Consider the following 19,223-nt stretch of genomic DNA (forward strand, 5'->3'; position numbering starts at 1 on the left):
CATCACCCTTGCGTTTTAACAAACCATATTATGTGTGTGTGTAAGAATATGGATTTTTTTTGTAAGTTATTTTATTACTCAGGTATGGCTAATATAATATTCAGGCCTACTTACTTCCCAAGTCCTAAAAACAAAAATTTATTTCAATAAATATAACCATGGTCCATCATTTCTGGGATTCCTGAAATTTTTGAAAAATGTTAAATTTCAAACGGAACAAGTACCTGGACCAAAGAGCAAACTGAAAATAAAATCTAAGTGAATGTGATGTTTAAATATAAACAACACCATTTAATATCTTTCTCTCTTTTTCTCTTGTACACATGCACTCACACACATACACACAAACACACACACACTAAATTTCTGTCTGTATTATCTGATAGCATAACAAAAATATATCAACCCCCCCCCCAAAAAAAAGAATTATTTAAGAGTCAGCAGTCTGTCCTTTTATTTCATAGTTCTTCCAGTTTGCAAATGCCTTTGACTCAGTGGTCCCTTCTGTTTACAGGAACTTGCACTGCCATGCTCTGAATGCACCATCAATCTCTACAAAAAGGTAGGGTCGGCTTTATTTAACATTTAGGTGAAAATTTCAAACCTCATTCCTTTTTAAATTTAAGCTGTATCTTTGTGTGGTGTGTTGTTAAACATTGGTGATTGCTGTCTGATTATAACATTGAAAAGCCAGTCAAGAACCATGTCTGCTCCTATTGTTCTTCTCAATATCAGTTGTGCGAAGCAATGTAAAAATGTTTACAAGGCTTTCTAGTGGCATGTCATGTATCTACTGTGTGTATTGTCATCCATCATCGGCCTATCATTTATCCACTGTCAATACTCATCTATGTATCTATCATCTATCTATTCATCCACCAATAATTTAATTGCCATCTATCTTTCTACGTATCATTTATCATTTGTTACGTATAATCATCTTTCTACCATCTAAAAATCATCTATCTATTAATCCATCATTTATCATTGTCTGTCCTTATAATGTGCCTCTCTAACAAGATTATTTTCTTAAAACATTTATCATCTGTCTATCATTATTCTATGATGTGTGTGTATACCTGATATTTGTTTGTCTATCTACAGCTATCCAAAAAGAAAAGAAAGAAGCTGTATTATGAATTTTACAGTGCTATGAAAAATAGTCTAAAATCACAGTGCGTGGTGTGTTGAGTCTAAAAGTCATATCTGTAAAGGTCTTAAATCTCAATATTTAATTTTTGCCTGAACTGAGAAATTGTTGACCTTTATGAAAACAAACTTGTATATTCCATTACTCTAAGTTAATGGTATATTTTTGTATATGTTTATATATCATAAATACAAAAGCTTTAAGATAAAACATTTGGCAGCACACATCCACTAATCCGTGTCTCCTTCCATATTTGGAGAGATTCATTTTGCCACAGTTTTCTCAGTTTCCTGCTGGAGTACTTGTTAAAAAGAAAAGAAAGGAAAGAGCAAATCTGAAATGCCACATTTCAGGCCCCAGTGTTCCAGAAGATTGAAGGAGAGGAAGGCTTTAGAGAGGTCTTATTGAGGTGATAGGTTTCATTATACATGAAAATTGAATCCAGGCAATTGAGTTTCCCTTTTGCATAGGAAGCTGGTTGCTTCTCACTCTAAATAAATCAAGGAAGAAGCATTGTGGTTCAGTATTTCAGTTGTGCTTTTGTGAGCTAGTTCTCATAAGAACGTTGGGAAAAAAGTAGACATCTGGACAGAAGAATTTAGAATCTTCTCGAGTTTTTAATTTCTCAGCTGTTTCTCTTCTGTTCGCCTGTGGATTTGGAGAGGGAGCAAAATTAGATGTGAATGCTTTTATGATTGTATCTCTAAATGAATATACAAACGTTGCCTTCGAAGTTAAATAAAAAATAACTCATTTGCATCATTCCAATTGTTTTATTTCCTTTAAAACAATGTTCTCTGCTGTTATATATATTAGGGTTTATTTATCACCAATGCTACCCATGATTTTACAAAGTTGTGTGTATATATATATATATATATATATATATATATATTAATCCTTTACTTTGTTTAATTTATCATTATATTTACCTCAAAACAATAAAGACTAAATATTCTTTTTATCCTAAAGTTAGTGAATGGCAAAACAGAACAAAAATACCTTTCAGTTAAAACACACACACAGAGAGAAAGAGAGAGAGAGAGAAGTTAACCAATAATTCCTGACCATGGAAAGCAATGCTTAGAAGCAAAGCTCTCCTCTCTGTGGTATTCATTTTAAATCACCAGTTATGAAACTATGCTGATGCTGAAATTACTCAGATCTTGAACCTGTTCTGGCCTCTTAGGTCACTGCCAGGATATTCAAAAAGGATGGCTTGACAGTCAGCTCAAGAGTCAATGTCCATCTTTTAGAAGCTTCCAGCTGTGAGCTCCAATATCACAATTTCCCACTGCTTGAATGGTGTAGTGGAATGGGCAATCCACAGATGTGCAATAGAAGGTACAGGGAAAATGCTCAGCACTGAGTGCTGGATTTCAGGAGAAGAATGAGAAGCCGTGGACACACACAAGCTGAAGGCAGTTCCTGTCTTTGCTCTGCCTTATCAGGATAAGAAAGGATGCACTCTGCTTATTTTTATGGTTCATTCTAATAACCTACCCTCCTGTATCTATTTTTATGTGTGTCCCATATTTAAAAGATAAAGGGATGCAATTCTGTTTTCTTATCTGCATATTCATTCCTGATTCTGCTGTCAGAGTGATGAATATGTATAGATAGGCCAAGGCAGGATAGTTACAGAATGATTGAGACAAGAAAGTGCCTAGTATTCTCAGTAGCCAGTAAATGCAAAAGAAATTTGTTGGCTGCATTTGGTATTCTGCTCTTTTAATCAGTGCTTGGAAGAGATACTTTCAGAACTTTGTAGAATACTTAAAATTTCTTACTTCTTACCAGCAAGCCCAAAGGACATTAGCCATACACAAAAGCTGCCTCTACTGGATGTTTTCATTTCTATGAATTTTTAAAATAACATCTTGCTATATTGTTTGCCTCATTTAGATATGATTTTTTTTTATTTCCTTTGTGGAATTTGGTTTCTGGTTGTCCATTCCTTGTCTGGGTTTTATCACATGAATTAAGTTCACTAAATCACTGTTTTTATTATAAAGTGCAACAGAAATAATTCAAGGGCAGTTATATAAATTTTAGAATAGTTTCAGGTATTTTTAGGTCAATAAAAATATATCTTGATTAAGTATTTTATTTTACATTTTTTTAAACTCTTTGCTTTTAAGTATGGCTTACCAATATTACCTTCAAATTGGCTCAAGTTGGTCATAAAATTGACTTCTGTGTTCAGCTCTATTTACCTCAACCATCGTGTGAGGCTTGCAGAATCATGAAGTGAAGTCTTCTCTTTAGGGCAGAATGGCCAATCTGAACTTTGCCCCACACTTGCCATATATGCCCCATAAATGTATTATGAATTTCCTGTGAGTCCCTACTTGTGAATGCCCTTTCCTTTCCATTAACAATGTGGTGTGTTACCCTACCCTCTACTGCTTAGTATCAACTTTCTGGTAAGGGGAACCATGTCTCTGTGAAAGGAAGACAAACTCAAAATTATCTGAATCCAAATTTTGTGAGTATCATGTGCTCAGTAGAGGTGGCTGCCAAGCCATTCATGGATAATTTACTAGAGTAATATTATATGAGCAGTAAGCTAAGTATTGAATGCTTTACAAGCATCTTCCAGGGTCAGTATATGATGCTAGCAGGAGAGAGTATTCTGTGACAGGGAACAACAGAACCTCTGACATATGGTTTTCAAACAGTTGTTGATATTAGACTCTGGAGGAATTCTACCCCAATTAGGTCCCAAACAATCAAAACAGAGACCTTTTAGAATTAAAAAGCATTATAAAGCACCGTAACGGGCAGATATCAACTCTCTAACCTATTTTGCTATTCCCGGGCTATCCACCCTAAGTTACTTGCCATACTGCTCCTGCCTGAGCTGCTTCTGGTCCATCTGGCCACATGTTTTTGGTCCTTACTGCCCTATGGCAACTTCTTTGTCTTCAGCTTCTCCTGCTTCTCCTCTTCCTCATGGTCCCCATCTGACCCTAAGCTTGGGAATCTAAGCTTAGCCTACTTCTCTTCTGACCAGCTAGTTTATTAACCAACCAATTTTAAATTGTGGAGCAAGGTTTAAACAACATTACTTGTACCTGAGAATGTGCTAGTCTGGGTGGCAATGAGATCTTGGGTGCCAGTATTTAGCATTTGAATGCATAACAGTAGACCAACCCCAGGAGCAAAGGGTTTGCTTCTCCATGAAATCCCTTGTCAGAAGTTACCTAGAGAACTCTTGATATCACTGTCCTTCCATCATATTTTGACATTATAAATAAGGGTGATTGCATTTATACTCTTAAGGAGATGTTTACCTATCATTTTATATAATAAAAAAATACAACCTTCAAAACTTAACTGTATTTTCATTAATGATCTTGTGCTTTCAAAAAGAAATTTATGCATGTACATTCGCACACACAGAGAGAGAGAGAGAGAGAGAGAGAATCAACTAATAACTGCTCAAGTCCTAGTCACTCAATGTCTTAAATCATTGTTGTGAATACTAGGATAGAAATCAAGGTACAGTTGTCTCCCTCATACAATGACTCAAAGATCAATTACATCATGCCTGAAAGACTTTAACACAACCTCTATTAAGTGGTAAATTCTATTACAACCAGTGGCTGTTAAATTTCTCCTTTTAGGTCCTTGTTTTTGAAACTTATAATTTTTATGAAGTCTCAGTAGTTTTCTGTCCTCATATCGACTACTTAGAAAAGAATCCCAGATGTTCCTTAATGAACGAATGGATGCAGAAATTGTGGTACATTTACACAATAGAATATTACTCAGCAATTAAAATTATGGGAAATTATGAAATTTGCAGGCAAATGATCAGAACTAGAAAAGATCATCCTGAGTGAAGTATCCCAGAAGCAGAGAGACACACAGGGTATATACTCACTTATAAATGGATATTAGAACTATAATACAGGATAAACGTACTAAAATATGTACAGCTAAAGAAGCTAAGCAAGAAGGAGGATGCTGGGTAAGATGATCAATCCTCACTCAAAAAAGCAAACAGGATAGACATCAGAAGAGGGAGAAAACAGGGAACATTACAGGAACCTACCACGAAAGGCATCTGAAAGACTTTACTGATCAGAGTTTCAAAGAGAGATGCTGAGACTTATAGCCAAACTTTGGACTGAGTGCAGGAAATCTTAGGAAAGAAGGGGAAGATAGAAAGACCTGAAAGGGACAGGAGCACCACAAGGAGAGCAACACAACCAACATATCTGTGCCCAGGGGTCTTTTCTGAGACTGATATTCCAACCAAGGACCATTCATGGAGCTAACCTAGAACCCCTGCTCAGATGTAGCCCATGGCAACTCAGTGTCCAAGCGGGTTTCCTAGTAATGGGAACAGGAACTGTCTCTGACATGAACTCAGTGGCTGGCTCTTTGATTACCTCTCCCTGAGAGGGGAGCAGCCTTACCAGGCCACAGAGGAAGACAATGCAGCCAGTCCTGGTGAGACCTGATAGACTAGGGTCAGAGGAAAGGGGAGAAGGACCTCCCCTATCAGTGGACTTGGGGAAGGGCATGGGAGGAGATGAGGGAGGGAGCTTGGGGTTGGGAAGGAATGAGGGAGGGGACTACAGCTGGGATACAAAGTGAATAAACTGTAATTAATGAAAAAATAAATAATTAAAAAAGAAAAGTAAAGAATGTTTTACTTTCTATGTCTTTGTCCAGTCAATGTTTTTCTATGATGATTACATGGAATGTATTTGTGAGAATGTGATTTTTAAGCTGACTCCTCCACCCCCTGCAGATGGCTGTCTAATCTACTCCAGGGTTTAATGATATTGACCATTCTGGGTTTATGTAATTCTTATTTGCTTTGGTGTTTTTTTTTTTTTTTCACTTCCTACATTCTGCATTTTTTTGCCATTAACATTTACAATTCCAGGAAGAGATGGCTTTCATAATGCTTCTCATTAAGTTTCTCTGGAAATTCAATTTTTAAAATGTGATCTTTTTTTTTTAAATGAGGTAAGTCTTCTTTTATAATTTGTTCACTCCCAATTTATCTTTTTTTTTTTTTTTTTTTAGATCTCCCTCATCCATAGTGGGATGTTCCAGATCCATTTATTTCCATAGCATTAGTTTTCTTTATATACTGGTTTGTTCTCTTCCTCTTTCTTTTTATTTCTGGGGTATTTTGTGTGCAATCTTTTTCATATTGTATTTCATGCACCCCTTTTTAATGCCATTGAATTCTTTGAATTCTCCCATGTTTCCTCTCCGATCGCACTATCTGTTTTGATGTTACATATTGTCCCACCTAAATCACAGTAGCTCTTTGATAAAATTAAACCTTAGAGCTGCAGGGAAAAATTATATATAGATAGATAGATAGATAGATAGATAGATAGATAGATAGATAGATAGATAAGCCACTCTAATTATTTAACTAGCTAACTGAAAGGGTTTCAGTCTCAGATTAAACACAGTTCAGTCTTTCATTGACCCCTTCAGCTGGCTTATCTTATCCCCAACTCCCCAAAAAAGATGTGCCTCCCTACATTGGGTGAAGGAATATGATAGCTTAATATGACATGCCTAAAACCTCAAAATACGATAGAGGGTGTGTGGCATTAGGCCTTGCACCCATTACCTTCTCTTTCATGGGATATGACTTCGCTTGTTCCAATGGCCCATGCCATCCACAGGGAGAGACCCTGCTTTTCCATATTGGTTAGGGTACAAGACTCTCCCACACTGCAACGATGTTGCCATGGCTGTGACGCATGGGGCATGTGTTATCACCTTCATATTCACCTGCCCCTGCCACAAAGACCTGTTCTCATTCACTCATTAGCTGTAGTCTCAGCTACAATAATGTCCAAAAAATGTAAGGACCCCAAAACTACTAGAAAAAGGTTAAAGATTAGAGTGATGCTGTTCTTGACAGTAACAAACTTGAGTACAGTGAGTCTTCTGAGAAGTCTCAGATCCAGATGAGCTGTAAGACAAAAAGCACTGCCCACTGCTGACATCACCTTCATTTGTATGTCTCACTTCTCAGAATGTTTGCATGCATGACTCTTCCTCACTCTGATTTTGCTCAACACACATGTTGTATGCTGAGAAACACCAAGCTTCTGCTTGGTCCCTGTTCTCCGTCCCAGGTTGCAGCTCTTATAATCTTAAGCAAACTGCTGGATCTGAAGCCTACGGGCTCACTTTCATTTCTGCAAGTTGTATGGAAGCCAGAACATTCTCAGTGACCCAGCTCAAATACAACTGATTCTCAGGCCCAGATGCCTTATTCCTTACAGGCTAAAAATTTGTTCCTGCTCCTGAGAGTGAGCATTCCTTTTACAACGAATGCATCCCAATGTTTTCCAGGCAACCTGATGGTCTAAGTGGACTAGAAAAACAGTCCAGTAACCTGTGGCATGTAAGAAGCTTATAATTTTCAATTACTTGTGAATATTCTGGTGTTAGGGGTGTATTTCTCTATATTGTGATGTGTGGATATCAAGCTGACTACATCCTTCAATAGCTTTCAACCGACACTGTTTCTCTAAATCTGCCTCCCTCCTTACCTCCTTCAACCTTTTCATAGGAGGCATTGTTTCACAGTATATATATATATATATATATATATATATATATATATATATATATATGAAAATTAGGTTGTGTTTTACTCAGGTTAGATTTTTTTCAGAGATATAGAACAATTGTAGGTGCAGATAACTTGAGCTAGTGCTGTAAAGTAGTGTTGTGAAGTGGACAGGTGTGTTAGGCTAGCCACAGTATGCTAAATAATGACAGAAGTGTACAGATATTTGCTGGTTAACCCCAAAGGCATCAGTCAGGGTGGGCTGCCTCCTTCCTATCCCAAGGTCTCCTTGAGTACTCTCATCTTCCTTAAATCAAGAACCTGTAACAGTCAGATATAACATCTAATGTAGGTTTTTCCCCAATAGGCGATGTACAACACATAGCCCAATACTTCCCTCCAACCTTTTTTCCATCTTTATATTAATCAGTGAAATTCCATGTAACGTTCACTTCACTGTTGTCATTCATAGGTTTTTGTGTTATTATACAACCCATTAAATTGTATATTTTTTAACATGTGTGCTTTGCTCGTTTTGTTATTTTAGCTACTCACCTAAATGTTTAACACCGTAACATACTTATTTTTTCTTTTTTTATTTTTATTTCTTACTTATATTTTCTTTTTTTATTTGTTATCTGTATCTGTATCCCAGCTGTATCCCCCTCCCTCATTCCCTCCCAAACCCTCCCTCCTTCCCTCATCTCCTCCCTGCCCCTTTCCAAGTCTGCTGATTGGGGAGGCCCTCCTCCCCTTTCATCTGACCCTGTTTTATCAGGTATCTTCAGGACTGGCTGCAAATAGTTCTAGAATATTTCCAGCATGCTACTAACTCTACCATGCTAAGTATATTCAGCAATGAGATGATTCCTTTCTTGTGTTGCACTTGTTCAAAGTTTTATTAAGTTTCAGACTCACTTGCTCATAGGCAGTGACGTTTTAACTTTGAAATTCTTTACAAATGGATAATTATAATTGATATTTATATTTTTCAATGTGGGTTCTTACTGCCTAGCCTCGAGTCTGCTTTCAACGCTGAGTGTACTGTTGAATATATGAGCCTTTGTTTGATTCTATATATATATATTCTCTCAGTCAAAAGAGTTTTAGAAAGATGAATTTTTCTTTCAAGGAACTATTCCATTTTTATCAGTCATTTAATAAAGACATAAACATTGCATGAACTTTGCACAATGAGTTTCATTTCAAGACACTGAGTGCTTTGTACCTTGAGTAAACTATGCCCTGCCTTCCCTGTAGATGTGCCTTGAAACTTTTGGATGTTCATCTTCTTAGTCAGTAGGACATTATTCAATATCATTTTCTATTATAAATACAGTAAGGAGGGTGAAGAGATGGCTCGGTGGCTAGGAACACTTGCTACTCTTGCAGAGAACCCGAGTTTGATTTCCAGTACTCACATTTGTTGCCTCACAATCACTTGCCACTCCAGTTCCTGTGGATGCAATGACCTCTTCTGGCCTCTGTGAATATCTGTATACACGTGGTATACACACACACACACACACACACACACACACACACACACACACACAGAAAAAGTAAATAAATAAAATCTTTAAAACTCATAAGTATTCACTCGGTTCATTTACAGCACTGAAACATTTTCTAATCTAATTTGACTCATTTGCCTCCTGAAATTATCAGGGCAATTTTCTGTGTCCATTCATGATGATAGGTAATGAACAAATTTAGAATTCTCTCTTATTCAATCATCATTATTTTTAACAGTAACCCGAGTGCAAACGGTGTGCGGTGATCTCTTACTCGTAAATCAGATTAACCACCGTGCTGGTTAGTTTTTCTCAACTTGACCCAAACCTAGATATGCCTAGGAAAAGAGAGTCACAGTTGAGAAATTGTCTCCACTAGACTGGCTTTGAATGGGCCTGTGTGGTATTTTCCTAATTGTTGATATGGGAAAACTGACTCATGATACTATGGGTGATCCCACCCTAAGGTTACTAAGCAAGCCGTGTGAAAGAACACAGCAAGCAGCACTCCTCCTTGCTCCTCTGCTTTGGTTCCTGCCTCCATGCTCTTGGCACCCTTGCCTTGGCTTCCCTTGATAGTGGTGTATAACTTGTAAGATGAAATAAATCCTTCCCTCCCCAATTTGTTTGAGGTAATGGTGGTTTATTACAGGAATAGAAACCCTGACTGGGACACTCACCACCCTAAAGAATTCCACACAGCAGGCATGTGTTGTTCTCCACACACGTATGAAAAACTATGCTTAGGCCTGGGCAGGATAACTGTTGCTGCACAGACATCTGTCTACATCAAGGATCGTTACTCTTCAATTTTATTTTACTGACAATTAACTGTTGTAATAGTAAAAATATGGGAGGTATCAAATTTTGAGAGTCATCAATTCTTCAACGAATCAGGTCACTGGTGCATGTTATTCATAACTGGAGCATTTTCCAGTATGAATTTATGCTAATATACAGGGCTCCGTGAAGTAAATCATCACTAGTAACACAGCCTGTAAACTCATCTCATGGAACATTTAACAAGACGGTCCATGTTGGAATTGTAGCTCGTGATGCAATTAAGAAGATTCAAATCAGTACAATAATCAAAGAAAATGAGGTTATCAATTTGAGAGCTGGGGGGATGGAAGGGGTTGGAGAGAAGGGGACATGGGGGCTCTGGAGGGAAAAAGGTAAGGAGAGAAGTGATGTAATAATATTTTAATTAAGAACATAAACCTAATGAATACAAATATAAAACTGATTCCAGTCAGACTAGAATATGAGTGGTATTATTTCCAAATCACACATATTCAGAATGTGAGAGCAATCTCTTAAGATTCAATGATAAACTGAGCCTGTGGTTTTCTAGAAAGAACTGAAGAAGCATTTAACTAATCCAGGCAGGTATGTGATGAAAACAGGAACCTGAGAAGATCTTTAGCAACATCAAGGGAAGCAGCTTAGATCCATCTGCAGAGTCCATGGAGCAGCTGTTGATTTGTCTGGGTTAGTCAACCGACTCTGTTGGTTTCTTAAAACCATCAGATACAACTCACCTCATGGAAGAGAAGAAACTGTCCAACCTGAGCGATCAAATGCAGGGACTTTACCCATCATGCTCAGAACTTTAGCAGAATTGGATCTGGTCCAGAATTGTAAATGAAACTCCCTGCAAATTGACTTTTTGTTTGGCTCACTCCCATGAAAACAGGAAGTACTCCTGGCTAGCTCTTCCCCTATACAGTCTCCTTCCACAGGATCTTGGGAATTTTGCTAACAGTCTGACATTCTAAAATAGCACGTGGGAAGCGAAGTGCAGCATGGTTTTAAATAGAAATTGTTTTATTCTTTAAAAGACTTATTTTTATTTAGCTGTGTAGCTATATGTACATGTGTTCAGAGACCACAAAAGGGTGTTCGATACCCAGGCGCTGGCATTATAGACTTGCGAGCAGCCCAATATGGGCACTTGGAACTATTGCCCAAGACCTTGCAAGAATAGCATCTGTTTTTAACTGCTAAGCCATCTTTCCGTCTTCAAAATAGATCAGACATTTAAGAGTCATACTCGTGAGGAGTATAAATTTATGACTTTTTTGTCTTTTTATTTTGAGTGTGTTTGTTTCTGTGAGGGCATCAGGGTGGGTTCCTCTGTGCCAAGACTGTCATGTATAGCTGAAAGGACAACTACCAGGAGTCTGTTCTCACCTCCTACCTTGTTGAGGCTCCTCTTCTTGTTTGGGTTACGGCACAGCTTACTCCAGCATAAATGTAGGCTGTGTCCTGTCTCTACATCCCATTTGCTTGGAGGAGTTCTATGATTACAACCATATCTAGACTTTTGCCTGAGTTCTTAGGATAAAATCCAGGTGATCAAGTTTATATTGCTAGTACTGTAATCAGTGGAGACATCTCCTTGGCCCCTATGTTATCAAGTTAAATATATAAATTAAAATCACATACAGGTGTGCATACAGCATATATAATTTACAGACAATAACTTTTTATTACTTTAAAATGTTGACAGGTTCATATTGTCCGTGAAGAGCTGCTTTAGCAAAGTAAGGAGAATAAGGAAGAAAACATTGCATCTGCAATACTTAGATCCGCTCAAGGTACATGGGTCACTGCCATAAATAACCCAAATTATCTAACAACCTTTGAGAGTCTTTTCGGGTATAGAAGTCTAGAAACACGAGTTAGATATTTTTCTTAAGTCAAATATTGAGAAAAGTCATAGTTTCTTCAGCTTAAAAAAATTGTATCTATGATGAAAAATGTTTCATTAAAAAAATGTATATGAGCATAGCCTCCTTCTGTGAAGGTACAGACAATGGGTCACTCTTCTTGTTGACTTTTTCATTTACAACATTCATATCAATTCCATCTAGCTCTCACAGCATTGACCTGCCCGGTGATCACGATATCAAAGATAAAACTACGTAATGTGTGTCACTGAACTGCAATTTGAACGTGATTTTACATTAAATGTAACTAGAGGGGAGGAAAGAAAGGAGAGAGAAGGTTGTTTATTGGTCTGTATGTGTTCACTTGCTGACTGTGTTTATGCAAAGTGATTCATCTCCTTCCAGCCTGCAAAACGCTTGTTTAAGACACTCCCAACTACATAATAATGGATATATTACTGAAGTTGCCAAGGGGAAAACACAAAAACTCTTATTTTATCAAAGGCGTATTGTCATTTGTTGAGTTATTCTTCTTGTCCATAGGAACTGATTCATCTGGAGGAGAAACACTCACATTTTTTTTTTCCTGGCCTCTCTCCTCAGGACCCTTTTTCCAAATAGGTCATGTGGAATAGTGAAGGGCCAAATGGGCATTGAGAAAGAACTTGGTATTCACGTTAAGGTGACATAGACGGCAAACATAAACACAAAGGAGGCTCATGGCAGTCTGTAATTATGTTCACATCATGTTATTGGTCCGTGAATTAATTTGTGTGAGAGACCCTGGAATGAACTTTTCTATTATTTCTCTTCTTCTTTTCCAGAGTTCATTTTCTTCTTCACAGTTCTGTTTTCATCTTGCTTCAATCTGCTTGCTATTAAAACTCATAACAATATTACAAACCTTTGTGTTCTCCCTGTGCAGCACAGTGAGTGAACAAGTTGGTCCCTTGCCAGCATCAATGGATTCTTCTACAATGGCTTAGATGTTGTAGTGTTGAATTGTGGTAAGCTTTCTCTTTCTTTTGTCTTTTAAACAAGCCTATTTTATTCATGTCTTTATTTTTTAAATAAGCTTTGTAAAGTTCTTCAAAATGGTCTGTATTGGGATTTCAGTGACATCAGAGTAAGTAATCAAACCCAAACAATTTGCTTTACCCCTTCTTGAAAGTCCCCTCCAAATATGTTCTTCTCTAGGTAAATAATAGCTTCTAGTCTAGCAATTTTGTTGCTGTGAGCATACCAACCAATCACATCTTTCTCTTATCAATGTAACTACTTAATTTTATTGATTATTCTTTTATTTATTATATCAATAATAATTGCCTGTAAAGCTTTGAATGAAATAATCAATGTATGCTTTTAAAGAGCTGATCTTCTGAGGAAGAGAATCAACAAAATATATATAGTTATTAGAGCTATTAGGGCAAATAAGTAAAGCAAACAGAATAATTATATGTAAAGCTGAATAAGCAATCTTTCATTTTAAACCAAGCATAATTGAACCATGGATCATTTTGCTATACTTAAGAACAATGCAATAAAAAGTGGTAAAATAACTCAATTTATATGCAAATAATAGGATTTGGCTTTCACCCTCAGATCAACAGAGTCCTATTTATTTTAAAGTTACTGTACAATGGGGAAACCGTTACATTCAAGAAAGTGAAAATACTTAGATTAACCATGTCCTTGCATCTCTGCGAGTCTGCAAACTCATTAAAGCTCAACTATCTCTCTAAATTATATGACACGTAAAGGGGTGAAGCCCAGGCCTGACACTGACTTAAGCTGTGGAAGAGCTTGTATTGTCAGACTCTGGCCTTTAGGGATTGGCTATGTTTGAGAACTTTCTGACAGACACCATGAATGTGCAAAAGTAGAGTGAATACTATGTAGTATTCATGTTGGTTTTGGCTTTTCTCATCCAAAACTCTAAGGTCAAAAATGGATTAGTGTGTTTACTTAGAATTTTTTTTTCTTCTATTATTTTTATCATCAACCTTTGTTTTGAGTTTACAATCAAAATGGTGACACTGAGCTGTTTGCTTACCTTCCATTTAAATTGCTTAATATTGTGTATTTGAGGATATTTTGGATATATGCCTAGGAGTGTTATAGCTGGATCTTGAAGAAGAGCTATTCCTAATTGTCTGAGAAAGCACCAGATCGATTTCCAAAGTGGTTGTTCAAGCTTACATTGCCACCAGCAATGGAGGAGGGTTCCCCTTTCTCCATATCTTCTCCAGCATGTGTTGTCACTTAGCCATTCTGATGGGAGTAAGGTGAAATCTCAGGGTCGTTTTGACTTGCATTTCCCTGATGACTAAGGATGTTGAGCATTTCTTTAAGTGTTTCTCTGTCATTCGATATTCCTCTACAGAGAATTTTCTGTTTACCTCTGTACCCCATTTTTAACTGGGTTATTTGTTCAATCATGTTCGTAGCAGCTTTATTCATAATACCCAGAACCTGGAAACAACCCAGATATCCCTCAATGGAGGAATCAATACAGAAATTGTGGTACATTTACACAATGGAATACTACTCAGCAATTAAAAACAAGTAAACCATGAAATTTGTAGGCAAATGGTGGGAACTAGAAAAGATCATCCCGAGTGAGGTATCCCAGAAGCAGAAAGACAAATGCGGTATATATTCACTTACAAGTGGATACTAGACCTATAATATAGGATAAACATACTAAAATCTGTACACCCAAAGAAGCTAAGCAGGAAGGAGATTCCTGGGTAAGATGATCAATCCTCACTCAGAAAGAAATATGGTATAGACATTGGAAGAAGGAGAAAACAGGAATCAGGACAGGAGCGTACCACCGAGGGCCTCTGAAAGACTCTAACTAGCAGTGTATCAAAGCAAATGCTGAGGCTCTTAACCAAACTTTGGGCAAAGTGCAGGAAATCCTATGAATGAGGGGGAGATAGTGGGACCTGGAGAGGATAGGAGCTCCAAAAGGAGAGCAACAGAACCAAAATATCAGGTACAGGGGTCTTTTCTCATACTGTACTGAAACCAAGGAACCTCCATGGATATTACCTAGAATCCTTGCTCAGATGTAGCCCATGACAGTTCAATATTCAATCGGGTTTCCTAGTAAGGGGAACAGGGACTGTCTCTGACATGAACTCAGTGGCAGGCTCTTTGACTGTCCCCCCCCCCCGAGGGGGTGCAGCCTACAGAGGAAGACAATGCAGCCAGTCCTGATGAGAACTGATAAGCTAGGGTCAGATGGATGGGGAGGAGGACCTCCTCTATCAGTGGACTTGGGAAGGGATTGGGAAGAGATGAGGGAGGGAAGGTGGGATTGGAAGAGAATGAGGGAGGAGGCTACAACTGGGATACAAAGTGAATAAATTGTGATTAATATATAAAAATAAAACAATAATTATAAATTGCTTAATATTCTAAGGCAAGTATAGATATAACACACAAACATGCTTTTTAAAAATCTAATTTATTTTATTGGGATTACTTTTATCTAATAAGTATATCTACCAATCTCTTCCAACACCCCAACACCAGGTAGGAGAAAAAGAAGGTTAGTGGGACTCTTAGCTAGGTCTCATAGCTACACTTTGCTGGATAGGGTTGTTGGGTTTCTTGGGGCAAGTCCAATCTTTGTTTCAGGATATCTCTGACTTCTCGTTGTCAAACTGCATCAGCAACAATGAGGAGAAGCCAAGGAGCATCAGCTTTCTTCCTCCTTGGATTTCACCCCCCTCCTTAGGCTCTAGTATTTATTCTCTCTTAGAATCCCCAGAATTAAACTCTCTGCAGTTGGCAAAGATCATGCCCTTCCTGGAGCCTGAAGTAGTCAAATAATCTACTTCTGTAGACAATCTGAAGCAGCCCCTTATCCCACACCTGGAATTAAGACAAAAATATGTTTACATAACATAACTGAGTTTTTAAACACACCAATACTTCCACTACACACACACACACACACACACACGTATATAATTTTCACTCCCTTAGAATAGGACAAGAGGACCTCTGAAAGACTCTACCCAACAGTGTATCAGAGCAGATGCTGAGACTTATAACTAAAACTTTGGGCAGAGTACAGGGAACCATATGAAAGAATGGGGAGATAGTAACACCTGGAGGGGACAAGAGCAGCACAAGGACCAACTATAACTGGGAACAAGGGTCTTTTCTGAGACTCATTCTCCAACCAAGGACCATGCATGGATATAACCTAGAACCCCTGTTCATAAATAGCCCATGGCAGCTCAGTATCCAAGTGGGAACCCTAGTAAGGGGAACAGGGACTGTCTCTGACAAGAAGCCAGTGGCTGGCTCTTTGACACCCCCCCCCCCCGGAAGAAGCAGCCTTGCTAGGCCACAGAGGCGGACTTTGCAGCCAGTCCTGATGAGACCTGATAAACTAGGGTCAGATGGAAGGGGAGGAGGACCTCTCCTATCAGTGGACTTAGTGAGGGGCAGGGAGGAGATGAAGAGGAGAGGGTGGGATTGGGAGGGAATGAGGAAGGGTGGTACAGCTGGGATACAAATAAGTAACCTGTAATATATACATATACATATACATACATACATATATATATATATATATATCCAACTGTTGTATTTTTCTCTAAACTGATAAGACCCCAAGTTCAAGCTATGGATATAGTAATGAAGTGGGCCTGAATCCTGAACGTGAAGTTGAACCATTGCTATTACTCAGAAACTATCTCCTAATGTTGCCTCACTTTAATCTAAGTAAGGAGTAAATCAGATACCCTGGGCTGAATTTTCTCCTAGGCTTTAAATAAAGTAAGTCTTTCCCAAGCATTAAAATAAAAAAAATCAATTAAAATAAATTCTCCTAGTAAGACTATATCTTACTTATGATCTTGATTTATAAAATCATTATACAACAAGACCATATTACTAGTTAGTTTTTTATTATGTGTTTTAAAATGCATCAATATTATTTTATTGACTGAGATATTGTTATGCTCAGTTCGTGAGACCCTCAAAAGACCACCAGAAATCCACTATGCTGCAAATATATGAGGGTTTATTTAATACAAACTCAAGCTTGGGCTGCAAGTTCCCTGTGAAAACAGAGAGGTATGCAGCCCTGAGAAGTGGGGGAACAGGGTTTTTAAAAGGTAAAACGGAAAGAGGGGAAATTTCAATCCTTTTCCAAGCCTTGGTCTATTTTAGGCATCAAGGCAATAAGGGTCCTGGCCCATCCACCTGGAGGGTGTCTGCTCCTGTTAGGGAGGAGGAACGATTAGCACATCTTGTGGTTTTTCCTTAGTATCAGGGCTATGTGACCTTGGTCACCAGCTAGGAGCCATCTGTGTGGGTTGCCAGGCAACGGTATCCCTCAAGTGCAAGCCTGGTTACTTTTCTGCGGCAGAGCAGGTGTATCTCAACTTGCCCACTTCTTTGTCTACTTTGTCTAAATTTGTACCCAGGACTACAGTCTACAGTCATGTTGCCCCAGGAATTAAATTTCAAATTTTGGACCTACCGATATGAAGTAGGAAAATTCCTTGAAACATGTGCTTTTTAATATGTATGCTATTGCATTTTCATATTATTCCCTTCCAATATTGTAAACAGGGATGAATTGCCATGGAATCTTAGTGGTGAAGTCTCTCAAAGACACTCAAGTCTTTGCTTCATACCCTTTCACCTTGAGTGTCTTTTTTTCCATAGTAAATAAATGCCTGGTAATATAGAATTATATGCAGTCAAACGCTTCTGAGAAAGTTGTCTTTACTGCAAGACCTCTGCTGCCATCCAAGTACAAAGTTTAAATTGGAGGCACTTTCATACCTTTCAAATTGCCTGAAGAGGCTTTTTCCAAATTTAAATTACATTTCAGAGTATTGGGTCTAAAAATCTAAGAAATATATACATTTGGATTATTCAAGCAATAAAGGGAGTTGGTAGAAATGTATTCTAAAATTCCTCTTCTTTAGAATGGTAATGAAATAAAAAAATGAGAGAAGTTTTGAAATTGGTTTTACTTCCATTGAGGAATAATACTTTCAAATACATATTTATTGGAAAAGCTTTTAATCAAAATAAGCTTATGTACTTTTAAAGGGCATGGTTTGGCTCTGAAATATAAGCCAGGATTTGTTCAAAGTGAACCTGTTGACCTCAGCATGCCCTGGATAAGGCTGGATGATGATAAGACCAGGAGGCACCACGTTCTGTGACACTGTTTCTGGGTAGCTCTGAATGAACGTCTACTCACCCTTCCCAGGCAGCTCACCTCAGACCAGTGAGCCTCGTTCAGGCAGCTTTGCTGTTCTATGCTTTGTCAAGACAGTTCCACTAGTTTCAGTGACCCTCAGCAATCCTACTGATTATGCATTTCTACCAACTTCCTTTATGGCTTAAGTAACCCAAATTTACATATTCTTGAATTTTTAGATCAAATATGCTTAAAGAGGAAGAGACCTAGTGAATCTACCCAGTTTCATGGACTTCCTGGGCTTAAGAAGTTTCCCCGTGTGTTGGAATGTTTCATTGCTCTGAGAACATCCTGTTGTTTCACCTCACGTTTAACATCTTTTCTTACTATACCCTGTTGTTTTTACCTCCTCTTTAACATCCTTTGACTTTATGGAAGGTTTTAATATAGATGCAGCCCCTGTTACAGGGAGCACAATGCAGAACACTAGAAATGAGACCTATAGCACCAACTTGGGAAGAAAATTATCCTGCTGAGAAAATGTCCCCGGATCATCCTTTGGAAATGGGATTCAGCAGGTTCCTCCGCACCTCACAGAGCCAAATAACAAAATCAAGTTGGCTGGTAGCCTTAGACCAGCCCTGGTTATGCCTGTCAGTTGAGTGTTTCTGGCTACATGACAACGCTTTTCAAACTTACTTTCCACCTCTCAGCTGCCATAGAACTAACTGCCAAACCCACAGCAGCCGGACAGCATTAGATTATAGGTACTTGCCTAATGGCATGCTTCTATCAGCTCTTGAGAATTTTGATTTACACTTTAAAAGAAAACTTATGTCTACTAATTACTTAAATTCATTTGCATAAGCTTTCCTGTGAAAAAACAATTTCAGAACACTAAGATAATATATCATTGTAAGGAAGATGGTTATGAATTTATAGATTTTTTAGGGGAATGTCTTGACATTTGAGTGGCAGGCACAAATTAAGTTTTCGAGGCTCTAATGAGAAATTTAGTTCAGCTTTACAAGACTTTTTTTTTTCCCTCCACTTTTTAGCATGGAGGAATTTTGTCTGTGTGTATGAGTGTTTGTGTGTGTGTGTGTGTGTGTGTGTGTGTGTGTGTGTGTGTGTGTGT

The 19,223-nt window shown here is 38.0% G+C and overlaps 1 protein-coding gene across 1 annotated transcript in view; it reads left to right on the forward strand.

The window, feature by feature from the left end:
- Nucleotides 1-512: 512 nt before the first annotated feature.
- Nucleotides 513-19,223, forward strand: part of Pcdh15 (protocadherin related 15) — an 844,567-nt gene continuing 825,856 nt past the window's right edge. The window contains exon 1 of the mRNA XM_055598939.1: nucleotides 513-562. The gene's annotated coding sequence lies outside the window, so the exon portion shown is untranslated. The remainder of the gene's footprint in view (nucleotides 563-19,223) is intronic.

Source organism: Psammomys obesus, unplaced genomic scaffold (genome assembly GCF_907164565.1).
Source record: "Psammomys obesus unplaced genomic scaffold, mPsaObe1.curated_primary_1811, whole genome shotgun sequence".
NCBI classification, from domain to species: Eukaryota; Metazoa; Chordata; class Mammalia; order Rodentia; family Muridae; genus Psammomys; species Psammomys obesus.